The 17,259-nt window shown below is 37.7% G+C and overlaps 1 protein-coding gene and 1 pseudogene across 4 annotated transcripts in view; one reads left to right on the top strand and one right to left on the bottom strand.

Annotated features, from left to right (window-relative positions):
* Positions 1 to 17,259, bottom strand: part of RPS6KA6 (ribosomal protein S6 kinase A6) — a 242,384-nt gene that overhangs the window by 39,976 nt on the left and 185,149 nt on the right. The gene's annotated exons all lie outside the window — the stretch shown is intronic.
* On the top strand, positions 7,533 to 8,455 carry LOC105943111 (uracil-DNA glycosylase-like; annotated as a pseudogene).

The following is a 17,259-nucleotide window of genomic DNA, read 5'->3' as shown; positions in this document are numbered from 1 at the left end:
CTCATGGTGATTCACTAATAAAAAAATAAAAAAATAAAATAGTAATAGAAGTACAAATACTTCACAGCAGGCAGGCTAGACAAATGTATTATGGGAACCAGATAGGAAAGGAAGAAATCAAGCTTTCACTATTTAAGGATGACATGCTATTATATTGAAAAAAATTCTTGGGGCTGGAGCAACAGTACAGTGGGTAGGATACTTGATTTCATGTGGTTGACCCAGTTTCATTCCATAGCAACCCATATGGTCCTTAGAGCACTGCCAGGAGTATTTAATGAGTACAGATACAGAAGTGATCCCTGAGCATTGCTGAATGTGGCCCTAAAACAAAACAAAAAATGGAAAAGAAAATCATAAAGATTCTACAAAGACACTAGAAGAAACAATAGATCTGTAAAGTGGCAGGTTACAAATTACTATGCAAAAGCCCTTGGCTTTCCTTTATTTTGCATATAATGAATGAGAAATTATTTTTAAAAATCCTATTCACAATTATTTATTAGAAAACCAAGTACCTATAAATCAGCTTAACAAAAGAGGTGAAAGATCCATACAAAATACAAAACACTGCTTCAATAAATAAAAAGGTTATGAGAAAATGGAAATATACCATGCTCATGGACTGGGAGTTTAATATAATCAAAATGGCAATATTCTACAAAGCATTGTAGAGATGCAGTCCTTTTTAGAATACCCAGGGCATTTTTCAAAGATCAAACACTATTGAAATTCATATGGAAATTTAATCCAAACAGCTAAAAATTCCTTGGAAAAAAAAAGAGTATGAGAGGCCTCACTTTTCCCAGTCTCAAACTGTACTACAAAGTGGTAGTAAGTGAAACAGCATGTTACTGAAATAAAGACATACCCTAAAATCAATAGAGCTGAATATTCTAAAACAGAACCTCAGGTAAGTTATTGGTTAATTTCTGATAAAGGAGGAGAATCTGAAGTGGAACAAAGAAAGTTACTTTCATAAGTGGTGCTGGAAAAACTGGCCAGCCTCAAGCACAAAGATGAAGTCAGAACTCTAAATCCATGCACAAAAATCAAATCAAAGTGATTCAAAGACCTTGATATCCAATCTAAATCTTATGAGTTACATAGGGGAAAATGTAGGTAAACTACACTGTGACCCTGAAGCTAAAGAAAACTTCAATGTTGAAATACCTCTTGACTAAGTAAGTGGAAGCAAAGATAACCAACCGTGATTGCATTAAATTAAGAAGCTTCTGTACCTCAAAGGAAATGGAGACCAGGATACGAAGGAATGGAAGAAATTATTTATGGAACACTCATCTGATAAAGGACTGGAGCAATAGTACAGAGGGTAGAGTGTTTGTCTTGCACGTGGCCAACCCGGATTCGATTCTGCCATCCCTCTCCGAGAGCCTGGCAAGCTACTGATAGGATCCCACCCGCACAGCAGAGCCTGGCAAGCTACCCGTGGAGTATCTGATATGCCAAAAACAGTAACAAGTCTCAAATGGAGATGTTACTGGTGCCCACATGAGCAAATTGATGAACGGTGGGAAGACAGTGGTACACTGTATCTGATAAAGCATTAATATCAAAAGGGTGAGATACATTGTTAGAAGCTTACAAGAAAAGAAATCCAACCATATAAAAAATGGGAGAGATGAATAGAAATTTACTCAAAAAATACAAATGGCCAAATGACACATGAAAAAATACTATATATCACTAATCATGAAAGATATGCAAATCAAAATAACAAGGAGATATTACTTCATGCCACAGAGACTGGTACACATCAAACAGAACAAGAACAACCAGTGCTGCCTAGGATGAGGGGAGAAAGGAACTCATTCACTTCTGGTGGTAACATCAACTGATAAAGCCTTTCTGGAAAACAATATGGACATTCCTTAAAAAAAAACAAAACTAGGTATTGATATTCCATTTTACCCAGCAACTCCATTTCCAGGAATATACTACAAGGGGCAAATACAAACTGGACAAAATACATTTACACATCTGTGTTCTTTGCAGCACTACCTACAATATCCCCAAACAGCCTAAGTATCCAAAAATAGATGATGAATAAAAAAGCATATACATAATAGAATATATATATACATATACACATATATAATGGAATACTACTCAGCCATCAAAAACTATAAACTATTATGCAATTTGTTCCTATATAGAGGGATTTGGATAATATCATACTTGGTGAAGTTAGTCAGAGGCAGAAGGACCGATAAAGAATATCTCTCATATGTCGATATAAAGAAACATAATGGTGGAATAATAAATACCCAAAAAGAATAGAAACAAAGAATACAAAATCTCATCATATTCAGTAGGAACTATACTGCTTGTTAGGGCTGGAGGCTAGGACAGGGAGAGTGCAACATATATTACACATAAAGCACTCAACAGGGAAGAGGTGGTGATGCTGAAAGATAGAAAAGTGTTGTGTATGAAACCCTATCAGTGAAGAAAAGGTTATACACATAGCCTTTTAGTACCTGTATTGCAAGCCATGAATCCCAAAAGGAAAGAGAATGGGAGGGAAGGAGGGGGAGAGAGAGAGAAAGAAAGAAAGAAAGATAGATAGATAGATAGATAGATAGATAGATAGATAGATAGACAGACAGATAGAGAGAGAAGAAAAGTGTCTGCCATAAAGACAGGCTTTGTGGGGGGCATAGAGGGAAACTGAACATTGGTGGTGGAAAATGTACAGTGGTGGAAGGATAGTTATTGGAACACTGTATGACTGAAACCCAATCATAAACAACTTTAAAACTATGGATCTCATAATTATTCAATAAAAATTAGTTAATTAAAAAAGAAACAGTACTGTACACAAGTAATAGTACACCATAAATAGTACTGTACACCACTATAGACTACAGTGCAAAACCTTTTTCTTTAAAAAGCCCCTCTCATAGAAGCCAACTGGTAGGTGGGGGCAAAAGGGCGTGGGTGGGCACTGGTGGACTTATGTGAAGATTGGTGAAGGCATCGGTGTTGAAACATTGACATTATATGCCTGAAACCCCATCATGAATAACTTTGTGATTTAATGGTGATTAAAAGAATAACTGATGCTATGTAAATTGTATAGTTATTCACAAAGTGTTAATAATTGCTTTGACTTATGGATAAAATATTGTTACTGTATAAAGCAATAATGCAAGGGACACCTAAAGAAAACAGTAAAAAGCTTATAAAATGTATTCAATTAATTTTTATATTAAGTGTGATATAAATTCATAAAGAATAAAATTTAAGGCTTCCCAAGTGAGAAGAATATAAATATATGCAAGAATAAATATCAGGAGAGAATATCGTAACTACCCTAATAAAGCAGATGCAGCATAATAACTCAGTAGAGAAAAGTAGAAGTTGCTATCTCAAGAAGGCAATGGATAGCGAGAGTACAGTAGACAGGATTTGCCCACAGTGCATCCAGTTCAACCCCTGGCACCCCATATGTTTCCCCACGCCAGTTATGAGTGATCCCTGAGTAAAGAGCAAGGAGCAAATTCTAAACACTGCCAGGTGTGGTCCCAAAAAGAAACAAAACGGCAATGAAAGAGTCCTATGAACTTAAACTGAGCAAAACGTTGTTGGCAAGGTTTATATTTCATTGAAATAAGTAATATTTTATTTAAAATACTCAAATTAGGCAGCAGAGAGATAGTACAGTAAGGAATCTGCCTTGCATGCACCTACTCTCATGCATGCAGTTTGATCCCTGGCACCACATATGGTCCCATGAACCCTGCTAAAAGTGATCTATGTGCGCAGAATAATGAATAAGCACTAAACACACTGGATGTGACCCCAAGACAAACAAAAATTAAGTAATGCAATTTTCTACAGTGGAAGGCTGTTCTACATGAAAGTGGTTGTGGATTTCATGTTTTATTTCATATAATAACAAGATTTCATGTTCTATATGAAAGTTAACCTACTCTGAAGAGGCATAAAATTCAACCCTAAGACATGTAAATCCATGTAAAGGTCATCTCAATTTTAATAACTGCTCCAAATGAAAGTTGAATAAAATGGAAAGGGCATCATTAAAACGTAGAGTATTCTAAACTTCAGATAAATCATTTCTAATTAATATGGCATTTGGGATCATTTTTAGTATGGAGTGACTCCATGAAATAGTCTTTCCTCACTTTCCTTTTCGATTTTTGTTTTTCTATCACAAATTTTTCCTCCTTCCCCATTTTACAAAATAGAAGCAGAAATGTATATGTTCTGACAGCCTTTGATTTGTAGATAAAAAGCTAAATTATAATAGCAAAAAGACACCCAAAGCTACTATGATTCACACTATCACCCTCATAAATATGTAACTAAATGAACAATGTCTAGGGACTCTACATGGACAGGAGGCAAAGAGAATGACCTTGTTCAAGCTTCTAGGGGTGGTACTCAAGAAATATGTTAAAAAATCTAAGAAAGGACATGTGGAAGTGAGAAAATTGCACAGTTCTTACAATTAGGTAGAAATAGTTTAAGAGGTTATGGAAAACTAAACAATATTTTATTTGTGTCATTTTAAGAATACAATTGAAGGGTTAAAGTGTTCAAATGACACTTATTCAAAACATTCATATAACACAGATAATGTCTTTAAAATACCCCTCTCAAATATGATATGACTGGGGCTGGAGTGATAGCACAGCGGGTAGGGTGTTTGCCTTGCACGTAGCTGACCTGGGTTCGATTCCCAGCATCCTATATGGTCCCCCAGCACCGCCAGGAGTAATTCCTGAGTGCAGAGCCAGGAGTAACCCCTGTGCATCGCTGGGTGTGACCAGAAAAGCAAAAAAAAAAAAAAAAAACACCAAAATATATGACTGAAATCCAATCATGAACAACTTTGCAACTGCGTACACTGTGATTCAATTAATAAGCACATAGTAATTGAATAGCAAATGACCAAAGGCCAAGAGAACTAATCTATATAACATGGTAACTAGTCTGCATAATTGAGCCTATCTTGCTGGGCTGGCAGGGTTTGAGAGTGGGGGAATTAAGATAATGGTACAGGGTAGTGTACACTTTGGTGATGGGAGTGGTTTTGAAATGTGTTATGCATGAAACATATCACTAATGGTATCATGAATGATAATGCCTCAAATAGCATTCTTTTATTTTTTTAATTTTATTTTTATAAATTTCATACTAATTTACTACATTAAATATTCCAACAGCAATCCCACCACCATTACACTTAACCACCACCAATATTTCAAATTTCCCAACCACCACCCAAGCCTGCCCTGATAATTTATTATGTATTGCTTGTTATGAATAATTTGCCAAAAAGGATCAAAAGTTTCCTTTGAAGAAAGTGTGTGAACATTGTTGTATCTCAGCCTGGAACCATTAAGTCATTGCATAAGAGATCTATTAACATGCTGTTATAGGTTGAACCTTGTGTGCTAATATATTTTTACATCAGTATCAGTTGCCTTCTCTTTTACACCCCATCCAATGTGGTGTGCTACTCCTGGTATATCAGTGGTGTGGACTATGAAATGTCGCTCCAGGAATTCTAACATTTTAAATAGAGTGATACAGATGGAGTTAAACTTTTAACTGGATGGTGACTTTGGATTCTGAAGGCATCTCTGCAGCTTGTTGCTCTCTTCTGATACTTATTTGAGTCTCTGGATCATGGCCATTAATGAGCTTATATGGAGCAGGTGGCAGTTAATGGTGTGACTGCCAGGCTCCCTGAAGAACAGGGAGATTGGGGGTGGTCACCCATTCCTGAATCTGTGAGAGCCTGGAGATTTTGATCACAAAATCCGCATACTTGAATTTTTCAGCAGATTCCCTCATGGATGAGGCTCTTCCAAGCCTGTGGAGATCAGCCGTGATCATGGTGGTGATTGAGTTCTGGAGGTTTTTAGCTGCTGGGACTCTGTTGGGGCAGGTGAGTTTGCACCACCCATCCCTATCCAGGCTGCCCTGAATATGAGGTTCAGCCTGGTGCGGGGTCTGGAAGCATCTCTCAAATATCATTCTTAAAAAAAAAGATTCATATGGCAAATTTGCTCAGGTAGCCTGCTGACGTTTATGGAAATGTTTTTAAGGCAGAACTAAAGTTGTTTAATCAAGCGGTCTTCAAATATCAGCCCATATTCAGTAGGTGAAGAAAGACTGAAAAACACTAGTTTACTTCTTGGTTATAAGTGGTGGTCCATGGACTGGTATGGACCACAGATGACAAGCTGAAGATGTACAAGGCTGAATAATGCTGACTTAATTCACTAAAGAGAATAATGATTGCGAAACATTTCAATATTGCTCAAATATCTATATATATTTATTTCCATAATCTGTAAGAATAAAACAGGAGGTAAGAAAGTAACTGAACTTTAACATGTATTATCCTCTCTATTCAGCATCAATCTCACTGTGGCTAATTATTTTTAAGGGAATACAGGATAATTATATGTAAAGTTTTCAACATTGAAATTTATCTGTAAGGAAATGCATTTTCTTTTTTGAAGAACACACACAGCAGTGCTCAGGCCCCGAATTCAGGGTTCACACCAGCAGTTACTCATGGGGCCAGGTACAGTGCTGGGGATTTAACCTGGTAAGCCATGTGCAAAGAAAGAACTTAATCCCCATATTACCTATGGGGATATGCATTTTTTTGATTCACGAACTGGATACAAAATATAAAATACTATCAATTTCAATCAATTTTTCAAGGAGAAATGAAAAATGTTAAATAAAATAAACTGCATATGATAAAATGAAGTTAGAAGAAATCAAAAGGTGAATTTAGTCCCCAACTTCTACAATTAAGACAATTTTGACAGCTAATTTTTAAAATCATGATGTTATGATGTTATTTTTCTTTTAATCAGGTATTTTTTCTATTGTACATTATAACATCCCAAATTATTTATTGTATTTTTTAAGTTTAAACGATGACAAACTTCTGACTTATTTTACTTCATGATATAAACTAAAACATAAGGTAGTGTCAAGAGCAATACATTTAGCATTAGCAGATATTAAACATATATTACCGGCATCAGAGATAAGACAGGGCAAGGGAGCTTTGCCTTGAAGGCAGCTGACCTAGGTTTAGTCTTCTGGCATTCTATTTGGTTCCCAGAGCCCCACTAAGAGTGATTCCTGAATACAAAGCCAGAAGAAATTTCTGAGCACAGCCTGATTACAACCCCCTCTCAATAAATGAATATCAATTCCTTTTGTCTTCAAATATTCTCACTTCAAATCATAGCTTGGGAGTTTCAGTACCTTACTAGTCAACTACTATCAAACATTGATCCTTTATTCTAAAACATAAGAATGGAGTGGGGGGGTCGCTCAAGCCTAGTACTGTGGCTGTGGTTACTCTGGCTGCTGTTTCACACGGAGCTCAGAATGTGGGGGCCCAACACAGTACAGTTGCAGTTCTGGCTCTGTGTGATCACACCATTGCACTCCATGGGTTATAGTGCCCAGGGATGGGCATTTTCAGGCACTGGCTCTTTGGGCGCAGCATGTGGGCACACGGCCCACTGCAGCTCCTGACATGCCTGTGTAGCCACCACTTGCAGGGCTACTTGTCCAAGAAGGCCCACAGCCCACAGAGGTCCTGGGAGCCCTGCACCTCGGCCGGGATGCCTCTGAGCCTGGAGCAGCTGGTCTGCATCCAGAGGAACAAGGGGTCGCACTGCTCAGGCTCTCAGCCTAGAATCTGCTGGCAGGCCTGGACAAGAATTCCTGAGCACTGAGCTGGGGAAGCCCTACTTCATCAAACACATGGGATTTGTGGCTGAGAAAAAAAAATCACATGGTGTACCCCTCCAGCCAAGACTGAACCTGGGCATAGATGTGTGACATAAGAGGTATGAAGGTTGTCATCCCGGGACAGGATCATTATGGACCCTATCGAGCTCACTAGCTTTGCTTTAGCGTTCAAAGACCTGTTCCTCCTGCACCAGCTTGGAAAACACTTATAAAGAGCAAGTCTACAGACACAGATGGTTTTGTACATCCTGGTCATGGATATTTATCTGGGTGGGCCAGGCAAGGTGTTCTCCTCAATGCCTTCCTCACTGTTCGCGCCCCCAAGCAAATTCCTACAAGGAGAGAGGGTGGGAGCAGTTCATCGAAGCAGCTGTGTCCTGACCGAGTCAAAACTCCAGTGGTCTCATCTTCTTGCTCCATGGCTCCTATGCCCAGAAAATGGGCAGCGTTATTGATAAAAGTAGCACCACATGCTGTAGACAGTTCTCCCATCCCAGTTCTGAGTGTACAGGGTTTCTTAGGGTGTAGACATTCCTCCAAAGCCAACGAGATGCTGTGTAATCTGTCAAGGAATCAGTCGACTGGAAAGCTCTGTGACTGGAGCAGGGGGGTCACCGTGGGGTTTCTTTCAAAGCTGGTGTTCAAGTATTTGTCTCTTAGGAAGCTGGATTAAAGGGAAAAATAATTTCTCCAGTCGTGCTTAAGCACTCGGCTGCTGAGAAGAATCGGGAAAGCAGCCATGAGCCCAGCTGCACAGGCCTGGTGATCTTTCGCCGATCAGAGAAAAATGAAACTGTTTCTTGCAACCACTTCTGTTTGCACCAGGGCTGGAGATGAGATGGCATCCTTTCCCATCGCAGCCTCATGGCAAAAGGTAAAGGAGGTGCTGCTAGGAGCCAGGCGCTCAGGCTCAGTCCACAGGTGCTTGGGTATATAAGGAGTCTGTGGCCGGCCTGCTCTGCTGCCTGCAGGGTCTATACTGAGCCCTCACCCCCCCCCCCCGTGTGGAGGGAGCCCGAGGGCTTATGCAAAATCCCAGAAGCCAGCCCTGCAGTGAGGCTTTTGCCAGGGCCTGAGAGCCGGCAGAGGCACGGGAGAAGCAGGGGCGTCAAGTCATGCAGTGTTCGCTGGATCAGAAGGAGAGAGGCGTGCTCCCTTCCAGGGGAAAGGCACCTCTAGGTTTATCTGAGCTGGTATCTTTAAGGTATTTTGAACTGCCATTGGTCATTTTTTATGGACTAAAGACACTTTGGGTTTTTGGTGGTGTGTTTTGGAATCCCCTCCTGCCCTGGAGAATTTTACTTTTGATAAACCTAGGCAGGTGTACATAACTGTTTTTAGTCAATGAAGAGAATCTTTATTCTGTGTTCCACCCTCCATCCCAGAGAAACTTATGGGTTCGCAGCCTGCTGGCCAGGAATTGGTAATAAAGATTGTTGAAAATATTTTTTGAAAAAAGAATTTGGGCACTGGTGGACGGATGGATACTCGAGCATTGTATGAGTGAAACACAAGCACAAAAAGTTGTAAGTCTGTAACTGTACCTCACGGTGATTCACTAAAAATTTTTTTAAAATAATTTGGGGGTCCAGAGCAATAGTACTGGCATTTGCATAAGGCAAATTTGATAGGGCATTTGCATTCACGTGGCTGACTTGAAGGTGGCTGATGCCACCCCTGGCATCCCAATGGGGTCCCCTAAATTCACCAGGAGTATTCCTGAGCACAAACCCTGGAATATTCCCTGAGTATCACCGGGTCTGACTCGAAAAAGTAAAAGAAGTAAAAAAAGCTTTAAAATTACAATTTTTCAATTTTATGAATTAGACAAATTAAACATCCAAGAAATTCCAGATTTTTAATTTTCCCTAAATTATGTGAAGCCAGTTATATGATCTGTACGCTTAAAACGTTAGTAGAAAATCGTATGCATTATAAATATATCAAGATATTTTCAAGATTTAGTGTGAAAAAAATGTAAAATATCACTATCTTAATATTGAATATCTAAAATGTTTTGACATATTTAATAAAATATATTAAAACATTAATTTCACATGTTTTATTGTAAGGTATGTAGATAGAATGACTATAAGATCACTAACTTTCAGTTTGATACACTAAATTTTGCAACTTCATTACCATCAAATGTCTAAGACTATCCTTATGTTACTGCAAACTCAAACTTTCCTTGTCCCTTACCCCTCAGAGCTGATAATAACATTTTTGTAAAGGGTAATGTTTTCATTTAATACTTTCTATTCCTGTTTTCTATTTTATATACCACAGATAAGTGGGATATTAGGAATTTATTCTTCTCCCTCTACTTCATTTTTCTTTATATGACACCCTCTAGTTAGTTTCATACAGGTTGCCACAAAACTTAATATTGCACAATTTTGACTTTTCTTACAGCTGTATATTATTCCTGTGTGCACATAAAATATACATCATAATTTTTTATCAAATAACCTGTATTTGAGTTATTTTTGAAGTATAAATATACTGTATACAGCATTATTATGCTGTAATGAGTAAACAGGTATATAAAGAGGTATGTAAATGACTGAGAATGATTTTTGTTGTCTGTGTTACCAAGAACACTCCCAGAGTTACTTTAGATATGGAGTGCTTGTGGACCATGAAGTTAAAAGAAATAAATTTAGTGTGTCATAAATGTTAGACATATGCACTAACACTTGAGGTATGTGCCAGTTCTCTATCTGTTTGCTAATTTTGCTAAAAATCATTTAAAAATACTGGGGACAATCTATGTTGGCAGGGATGTGTTGAAAATGAATTTTAATCTGTTGTTCATGGGAATATTGTCTGGCCCAACCCCTATGGAAAACATTATGGAGGGATCTCAGTAAAATCAGAACTGAGCTGTCATAAAGCCTGACGATTCCACTCTTGGATATCTATCCCCAGGACAGAAAAACATTTATTCAAAAAGACCTATGAACATCATATTTCATTGCAACACTCAGTAAAATAGCAAAGGTTTGCAATCAACCTACAAGTGCAAAGATAGCTAAGCAGATAATGAAGATGTAGTATATACACAATGAAACACTACAAAGCTGTAGGGAATGATGGAATTATACAAGTACTGACGATATGGATGGAACTGGGGATACCTTGTTAAATGAAGTATGCAAGAAGAAGAAGGATAAACACAGTATAATATCAATTATATGTGGTATTTAGAATAAATGGATGAGAGAATTAAATGGTTTAAAGAGGTTATGCTAGATCACTTTTGGCCACAGAATATGGGGAGGAGAAAATATAGCGAAGGGGAAGAGACAGACGAGAAGCAACTGGAAAGCTTCCAACCATGGACCAGTCCTTCTGGCCCTCATTTTTACTGTCCTAGGGTATTAGTACCAAACTATGTTATTTATATCCCACAAATGAATACAATCATTATCTGTCTGTCCCTGTCCCCCTGTCTCATTTCACTCAGCATGATACCCCCCATGATTATCCATTTATATGCGAATTTTATGACTTTATTTCTTGGAGGCTGCATAATATTCCATTGTGTAGATGTACCATAGTTTCTTTATCCACTCATCTGTTCTTGGGCACTTGGGTTCTTTCCAGATTCCAGCTATTGTGAATAGTGCTGCAATGAACATTGAAGTGCAGATGGCATTTTTGCTGCTCTGTCATAAATTGGCTGTTTACTTATCTGAGGATTTACTTTTCTGCTCTCAATACTATCTTATTGGTCTGAGAGTCCTTTTCTTTTAATTCTATGGTGTTCTGATTACTATTGTTTTGAGTTATTGCTGAATGCCAAAGAATATCGTGATGCCTACTTTTTACTTTCAAGACTTTTTTTTTGCTACTTGAGTAGTTTGATGGTTACATACTACTTTTTATAGTATCAGTTCTATGTTCCTGTGGAAAGCCACTGGAATTTTGATACATATTTTACTGAATCCATATCTTTTAGGGTGAGATTTTAACAAGAATTATTCCAGAGTTTGCATATGGAATACTTTTCCATTTCCTTTGTCATCTATGTCTTTTCATAGTCACTTAAAGGTTTAGATGTAAAAGTCATTGGCCTACTTTTTAAAGTTTACTTTTTAAAGTTTATTCCTGAGTACTTAATTTAAATGATGTTATTACAAATATGACTTCTGTTTTCATCTTTACATAATTGCATGTAGAAATTAATATTTTGTGTATTTATTTGGTAACATGCTATAGCAGTACAAAGGTAAATATCTGCTAACATTTTGTACACTTTTCAGTGTTACTAACACGTACATATGCAATATATTATCTACATCATATAAATACGTATGTATGCCCCAGTGTTTATGTCCATTTTTATCTGCAACCATTCAATGCTTTTTCTCTAATTTCAATGAATAAACTTATAATAACATTTTGTGATTTTGGGTGAGTTGCCAAAACGTGGTATCACTGGATACATGGTGTTTCTATTCTGTATACATGGTGTTTCTATTTGTTGGATCGATTTCATATACTTTTCTACAGAGGCTGAACCAGATGACACTCCCACCAACAGTGCATAAAGTTTCTTTTCTCACCACACCCCCACCAACAATGGCTATTTCCAGAAATAAAGAAATAAATACAGAATTATCACTCTCATATTTGGGATGTGAAAATAGAAAACATGGTACCAAAAAATGGCCAAAGGCAGCAGAACATGAGAAATGCTCCACAAAGTTGAGTAGTGCTAGTGGTGGGTGGGGGGTTTTGAATGGAGGAGGCTTTGGAATCCTTGAGGGATGGAGTTTGATATACTGGTAATAGATGTGAGTAGAAATTACTTGTGTGGTAAAAAATCATTATCATTACTGTAAATAAAAGACTGTAAATCAATTTGAAAAAAACTTCCAATAATATTATGAATATGAGAGGATCTGCTGGCCTTGTGCTGATACTTGAGTAAAGGCTTTATAATGTATCTTGCTTGTTCATTTTGCTAATGTCACTTAGTATTAATTAAGTCCAGGTGAGTTATTTGATGTGGCCTTTGCTATTCTGAGGTAAAGGTGACTCTGCTACCATTTGCTGCACTTTTAATAATAAGTGGGAGCTTACTAGTGTTAGAGCCTTTCTCTACATATATGTGGGAGCTTACTAGTGTTAGAGCCTTTCTCTACATATATGAATATATGATTTTTGCGTTTCCTTTTGCTTGATGTGTTGTATGGCATTAAATGATCTGCATATATTAACCATTCTTACATTGCAGAGTGGGTAGGGCGTGTGCCTTGCACACAGCCGACCCGAGTTCAATTCCTCCACCCCTCTCGGAGAGGCTGGCAAGCTACTGAGAGTATCTCGCCCACAAGGCAGAGCCTTGCAAGCTCCCCGTGGCATATTCGATATGCCAAAAACAGTAACAAGTCTCACAATGGAGACATTACTGGTACCTGCTCAAGCAAACTGATGAGCAATGGGATGGCCGTGATACAGTGATACAGTTTTTAATAAAACTGACTTGATCATGGTGTTTAATATTATTTAAATACGGTTGAGTTAAAATTTTTGAAACGTATTTGTTAAAGACTTTGTAGCTACATGCAATCTAATTGGCTATCGCCATTCTTTTAGTGATGATCTCTTCTTCTGGTCTCAGGATAACGGTCTCATAGAAACTTTTGTAAAAATTGCTTTTTCAATTTTCTGGGCTTTTGTTTTTGGGGAGACCATTCATTACTGCTCAGTTTCTGTCCTAGGAAATTATATGTTCATGTTTTTTTTAATTTCATCATGACTAAGCTTTATGAGGTTATACAATTCAAAACATTCCGTTTTTCAAGATTTTCCAACATAGTGACGGAAAGTTCATAATAATGAGCTTACTTTTACTTATCTATTGCAACTTTTCTCTTGTCATGTTTGATGTGATTTATTAGTTCTCCATTATTTTTAGTTTTTTAGGTTGTTTTCCAATATTGTTTATTTTTTGTAAGAATCAATTCATTTTTTAAAACTTGCTTTATTAAAGCACCATGACTTACAAAGTATTTCATAGTTGGGTTTTAAACACTTATTTTCCAGCACCAATCCGGCTACTAATGACAAGTTTCCTCCATCATCTAATTTCTTGAGCTTTCACAAACTTTATTTCTATTTGTTTTCTACATACATTTTAAAAATTTTTTTAATTAATTTTTAATTAGTGAATCACCATGAGGGTACAGTTACAGATTTATAGACTTTTGTGCTCATGTTTCCCTCATACAAAGTTCGGGAACCCATCCCTGCACCAGTGCTCATTCTCCACCACCAGTAAACCCAGCATCCCTCCCACCCTCCCCAATCCCATCTCACCCCACCCCACCCTGCCACTGTGGCAGGGCATTCCCTTCTGTTCTCTCTCTAATTAGCTGTTGTGGTTTGCAATAAAGGTGTTGAGTGGCCACTATGCTCAGTCTCTAGCCCACATTCAGCCTGCAACACCCTTCCCCTGCAAGGCCTTCAACCACATTATAGTTGGTGATCCCTTCTCTGAGTTGCCCTTTCCCCAGAATGTGAGGCCAGCCTCCAAACCATGGAGTCAACCTCCTGGTACTTATTTCTACAATTCTTGGGTGTTAGTCTCCCACTCTGTTATTCTATATAGCACAGATGAGTGCAATCTTTCTATGTCTGTCTCTCTCTTTCTGACTCATTTCACTCAGCATGAAACTTTCCATGCCGATCCACTTATATGCAAAATTCATGATCTCCTTTTTTCTAACAGCTGCATAGTATTCCACTGTATAGATGTACAAAAGTTTCTTCAACCAGTCATCCATTCTAGGGCATTCAGATTTTTTCCAGATTCTGGCTATTGTAAACAGTGCTGCAATGAACATCTAAGTGCCGATGTCGTTTCGACTATACTTTTTTGCCTCTCTGGGATATATTCCCAGCAGTGGTATTGCTGGGTAAAATGGGAGCTCAATATCTAATTTTTTGAGAATCGTCCATATTGTTTTCCAAAAGGGCTGAACCAGTCGGCATTCCCACCAGCAGTGTAGAAGGGTCCCTTTCTCCTCATACCCTCTCCAACAGTGGTTGCTTTTGTTCTTTTGGATGTGTGCTAGTCTCTTTGGTGTGAGGTGGTATCTCATGGTTGTTTTGATCTGCATCTCTCTGATGATTAGTGATGTAGAGCACTTTTTTATTGTTTAACTACTAGTGCCTATGAATTTCACTTGTTGTTATTCTTCAAGTACTTTTATTTGTGAAGTTAATTTATTTTGGTGGCTGGAGCGATAGCACAGAAGGTAGGGCGTTTGCCTTGCACACGGCCAACCCAGGTTCGATTTCTCCGTCCCTCCCGAAGAGCCCAGCAAGCTACAGAGAGTATCCCGCCTGCCCGGCAGAGCCTGGCAAGCTACCCGTGGCGTATTCAATATGCCAAAAACAGCAACAAGTCTCACAATGGAGATGTTACTGGTGCCCTCTCAAGCAAATTGATGAGCAACGGGATAACAGTGATACAGTGATGTTTGTATTATCATGTATTTACCTCATTTTACCACTTTTGCTGTGTTCCAGAAATTACAATACGTTGTGACTTTATTCTCATTTAATCCCAGAAATCATTGATCATTTTGTTGATTTATTTCAGAAACAATCATTACCTCAGTACTATGTTGTTTAGTCTCCATATTCTTGAGTTTTTCTTAGTTTTCTATTTAGGCTAGTTTGATTTGATAAAATACTCGATATGATTCTATCTCCATGACTTTATACACACTTGCTCCAATATCCAGCATACATATCCTATATAATATCCAGGTGCATTGAAGAATGTCTATTTGGTCTTCAGTGAATATTTCTACGTCTATATTTATTAGACATATGTATTAGACATAGTCTTTTAAGTCATATATGGTTACTGTTCCCCTATTTTATCTGGATAATTGGCCCAATAATGAAAGGGAATGTAAAGTCTACTGTTACTATTGTTGATGCCTTTCCTAACATCTCTTAAGTAATTACTTTAAGAATACCTATGCTCATTAATTTGGTATATGTATGTTGATATCAGTTAATAATATGCTATTAATATACTGATACCTGAGTTATGATACAAAGTATATCTCTGTATCTTTTGGTATTGTAGGGTTTTTTTGGAGGGTGGTAGTTTAAAGTTCATTTTGTCTGATGCAAGTATAGTTCCCACAGGATTTTTATTTATTTTGGCTTTTGGGGTCATACCAGGTGATTCTCAGGAATGACTCCTGGCTCTGCACTCAGGTATTACTCCTGGTCATGCTCTGGGAACCATATGGAGGCCGGGGATCAAAGTTAGATTAGCCACATGCAAGTCAAATGTCCTACCTGCTGTAACTTTGTCCTGCCCACACCTGTACTTTTTAGACAGTCGTTTGTATGAATGATTATTTTTAGGGGTTTCACATTTAGTCTGTGCTCACTACTGAAGTTCACCTGCATCTCTTGTAAGTAGTGAAAGTTGAATTTTATTGGGTTTCACATTTAGTCTGTGCTCACTACTGAAGTTCACCTGCATCTCTTGTAAGTAGTGAAAGTTGAATTTTATTTCTGATCTATACAGACACTCTGATTTTTGATTAGAGAAATAATTCAGAGAAATTACTAAAGGAATAATTGAAGGGATTTTTCTGCATTAATGTTGGGTGTTTTTGAAGTTTACATTTGTCTCTGTGGCCTTTCCCTACTGTGACTGTTTATACTTCGAAATCAACCTTTTGTGAAGTGACCAGCTTCAATTTACCTCTTCTAGTTTATTTCAATTAAGTATTTTTGTCTTGAAGTTACCATGTAATTCATATCTAAAGTCTTAGGCCAATTTTCCCTTAATATTTAAACAAGTAATTGTGAACTTCATTCTTGGAGACCCAATTATTACTATCAATTTCCAGCTTCCAGTTTGCTCTGCTCTCGGCCTAGCATGGGCCAAGTTCACCTCAGCATACTTGAACCCAGCAAGGTCACCAGCAGCAGTAAAGATATTACTACTGCTTGCTCAGAAGCAAGAATCAAATTGACTTTCATTCAGTTAATATGAAAACACAGGCACATATTTGGGGAGGCTGGGAGCTCAGTTTATCCCTATTCTGCTTCCTAGTACCTTAGAACATTAGACATGAAGTTTGTTTCCACTGTGTAATCTTGCATACCCACACTCTTGTTTATTTTATTTCCTAGATGGCTGCATAATAAATATGCCACAATACAATTCCTTTCCTACGGATGGTGATTGTGTTTTTCTGCACAATTAAGCACAATTGTGTTTTTTAGCACAGTGTCCTTTTTAAGAAGCCGTGAGCAGGATTACTTGAATATGTGTATCGATTTTGCAATGATTCCAGGAGAAGAGATTTTTCCCTGTTCAACCATCTTGGTACAGTCTCGCCATAATGTTGTCTGATTTAAATATGGACTGAAATATGTACTTTCCTTCAATACATTTACATTTTTAATTTTGGTTAATAATTAAAC

Source organism: Sorex araneus, chromosome X (assembly GCF_027595985.1).
Source record: "Sorex araneus isolate mSorAra2 chromosome X, mSorAra2.pri, whole genome shotgun sequence".
In the NCBI taxonomy this organism is placed as follows: Eukaryota; Metazoa; Chordata; class Mammalia; order Eulipotyphla; family Soricidae; genus Sorex; species Sorex araneus.
The sequence above is the reverse complement of the archived record's forward strand: the minus strand, read 5'-3'. Positions and strand labels throughout refer to the sequence as shown.